This window comes from Mus caroli, chromosome 6 (assembly GCF_900094665.2).
Source record: "Mus caroli chromosome 6, CAROLI_EIJ_v1.1, whole genome shotgun sequence".
Lineage (NCBI taxonomy): Eukaryota > Metazoa > Chordata > Mammalia > Rodentia > Muridae > Mus > Mus caroli.
Genome location: NC_034575.1, coordinates 34,449,288 through 34,453,295, shown reverse-complemented (window position 1 = coordinate 34,453,295; position 4,008 = coordinate 34,449,288).

Genomic DNA, 4,008 nt, shown 5'->3' with positions numbered 1-4,008 from the left:
CAGGAGATTGTTAATAAATGCCAAGCCTGTGCCCTCACCAATGCTGGGCACAACAAGAATGCCCCTGGAAGGTAACTAAGAGGTGACCGGCCAGGGGCATACTAAAAAGTAGATTTTACTAAAGTTAAACCAGCCAAGTACGGTAATAAATATCTATTAGTTTTTATAGACACTTTTTCAGGGTGGGTCAAAGCCTTCCCCACTAAGAAGGAGACCGCCAATGTTGTGGCAAAGAAGATATTAGAGGAAATTTTCCCAAGATTTCCCTAAGGAACTTTTGTCAGACAATGGCCCCTCCTTCGTTGCCCAGGTAAGCCAAGGGTTAGCCAGACAATTGGGGATCGATTAAAAGTTACATTGTGTTTATAGGCCCCAGAGTTCAGGACAGGTAGAATGGGTGAATAGAACATTAAAAGAAACCTTAACTAAATTGGCTTTAGAGACCAGTGGAAAAGATTGGACAGCTCTCCTTCCCTTCGACTTGTTCTGAGGACAGAACACCCCAGGAAAATTTAAACTTACACCCTTTTAACTCCTCCATGGGAGACCACCCCCCTTAACAGAAGCAGGGGGAATGTTTGATCCTGATGTTCCTTTTTCCCAACCCCTGCTAGCTCGCTTGAAGGCCCTAGAACTGGTCAGAAAAGACGCCTGGGAATTGCTGAAGAAAACGTACAAACCAGAAACCACCGTGGTGCCACATAAATTTCAAATAGGAGATCCTGTCCTGGTCCAGCGCCACCGTTCTGGCAACCCTGAACCCAGATGAAAAGGACCCTACCTGGTGCTTCTGACAAGCCCTGCCACTGCTCCTCTGGCATGTGCCCGGGTCCCCCTCCTGGCTCCACCATGGCCCACTGGCCCAGCCCTGCTCACACCCACCAGCACTGCACAAGAACCTCCTCCCTCCCTCCTACCACTGATGAGAGACTCTTTAGTCTCATTCGAGGGGCTTCTGAGGCTCTCAATGTTACAAATCCTAAAGCTGAGACCTCATGTTGGCTTTGTTTGACAGCTGGGCCAGAGGTTTAATTTTCCTAGTTCTAAGATTAGAACTATGTACTAGAAGGAGTGGAGAATGTGAGACCCCGACTTAGAGCATTTCTCCCTAGAAGGTAAAGCCCCTGGATGTTCCCCAACCTTGTTTTCCCTGATCTCTAAAACTACAGCCAGAAAGAAGCTCTTTGTTCTCTATAGCCAACAAAAAGCCTTTTTGTTTCTGAGCCTTACAGCCAGAGATGTGATAATTGTAATTTTACCAAGGATATCTGAGCAGAGAAGAACACTCCTCCCAACTCTTCCCAACTCTTCCCAACTCTTCCCAACTCCTCCCAACTCTCCTCCCAACTCCTCCCAACTCCTCCCAACTCTTCCCAACTCTTCCCAACTCCTCCCAACTCCTCCCAACTCTCCTCCCAATTCCTCAGCTAGCTGTTAAAAGCCCCCTTCTGTCACCGCTCAGGGTCGAACTCCCCTGCCCTGCATGGCGGGAGGAGTTCATGTTCAGCTAGCTGATAATAAAACCTCTTGCAGTTTGCATCAGGTGTGGTTTCTCTTGAGTCATTGGGGTGCTGGCCAGCTTATCCCAGGACTTGACCAGAGGCCCAGCTTTGGGGGTCTTACATAGACATTGAATAAATGTTCATTATTAATATAACTACATATAGTCAGTTTTCATGCTTCTTACTCTGAAATTTCAAATCTATGTATGGGGATGTGTTTCTAGGGAGTGTTTATGGGTACACGGAAGCCATAGACCAACAACTATATTGCTCTCCTCCTTACTTTTGAGATAGGATCTCTCACTGAACCTGGAGATCACTGATTGGCTGGCTTGGCTAGCCAGCAAGCCTCAGTGATCCTCCTGCCATATCTTCAGTGCTGGAATTATGGGTATGAGTCATCATACCTGTCTTTTTACATGGAAACTGGGGATACAAACTCAGATATCCATGCTTATATAGAAAGTTTCCCTCCAACTGAGCCATCTCCCCAGCCCACATCCTGTTTTATTGCCACATAATTAATCCATAGTTCATGAAACCTAAAAATGTCAATCATCATCTACCATATATACTCACAAAATGAGGACACATGAGGAATATGTGTGTGTGTGTGTATGTATGTGTGTGTATTTGTGTGCTGATGTTGTAACTAGATACTTTACCATCAGTTGTGACATTAACTCTCTGAGATAGGTTCTACTATTGTTCTTCCTTTATGAGGAAACTGAACCCCAGAGAAATTAAGTAACTTACCAAAGGTCACAAAGTTAGCAAACATTACTAGATTGAGGGTTTGAACACAGATAATCTTCTTCCAGAGTCCTTTATCTTCTCTTTGCAGAGATAGGAAGTATCTTACCATGTTGCCCAAGCTTACCTCTAACTCTTGAATCTTAAGAGACTGGAACTGCAGACACACATAGCTGTACCCACATGCCATTTGCTTTATATATTTGCTGTTCAAAGCAAAGATGACAAATTAGGACAGGTTAAAAGGTAGAGAAAATAGCCGCTAATTCTATCACTTACTTGTAAATGCGATTCAGCTTTTGCTACAAACTTCACCCCTTGTCAAAGAAGCTCTTTCTACAGTAGATGGCAGTTATAGAGAGACCCAACAGTTTGGGGTACATTCAACTGTAGAGGTGTTCACCCATGAATCACACCCCCTTCCCCAACAAGGCTCCGGAAACATCACAGAAGAGTGGGCAGAGATAAAGGCCATAGGTGGGGAGACCCTGCTGCAAAAAGAGTATCTTCTGGTCATGATGGGGCCATTGCACTCAGGACTTACAGCACTTCATTTGCCAGCCCAGACCTGCACAGGACCAAGCTCATCGCACTACAGCATGCAAAGGGACAGGACTCCCAGGCTCTGTCCATATATAGCTGCAGGGCTATTGGAGCTGCTGGCTGCTGGCATAAGGAGAGGTACTTTACTTCAGGAGTTGGCTTGGTAAATTTCCTCAGTGGAAGGCACCTACACTCGTCTGTGTATACTGGCAGCAATAATTAGACTCAGTGGGAAGTGTAGAGGACGGGGAGTTAGAAGGGAGGTGTGTAGGTGTGTGAGGGGACCCTGGATGAGCTAGAGGGTAGTCATATGATCTAAATATATTGTACTCAAATAGGAAGTTATTAAAGAATAAATAAAAGTTACAAATAATTTTAAAGAACATTTAAATGGCAACTCATTGTATTTAATCATTTAACACACCTATGAAGTATGTGCTACCATTACTGCCATTCCAAACATAAAGAAAATAAAGCTTAAAAATATTTTTTAAAATTGCCCAAAGTCACATGGGAGGTGAACAGCGAAGATGGGCTTCAACCCTGGCCATCTGGCACTTGTATTTAGCTATAACACTCTCCTGACTACCTGACCTGTGGGAGAAGTATGGTGATGATGCTGTTGTTATTAAGAAACCATGTGTCTATCTATCCAGATTTCATTCAGAGGACACCAGCCACTAACATTACGGTCTATTAGAGATGGTAAAGTACAGCCACAGAAGCTAGAGAAACACCAGAAAACTACAATGCAGTAGACGCAGTCTAGTCACTGTGAGAGCAAACTGCAGGCAAATTTGTGAAGCAAATTAATGTTTCCTCTGGGGTTTCCAAACTCTTTTTCAAACCTCTTCCTCTCATCTTGAAGATTCCCCTCAGTGCTATTGGAAAGGAATATATCCTCTTCAAATTATTATGGCTCGATTAAGAACTCAAAATGGGTTAATATAGAACTATCAGTGTGAGCTCCTCGGAATGCTAATGATGCCAATAGAAAGTTCAAAGGTATGATACGCTGGTGAAATATGAATTTCTAATGTCCCAGTGTGTACCCAAGGACAAGAACTCTTTGCCACCCAGAGCCAAACTGTGAAGAAACTGGAACTTCGGGAGAACTTTTGGCTTAATACATAAAAATGTATGGAGAACCTTTTAAAAGCAGACAACTTAATATTAATAAATGCTGGAAATAGAGTTGTCTTCATGGGCT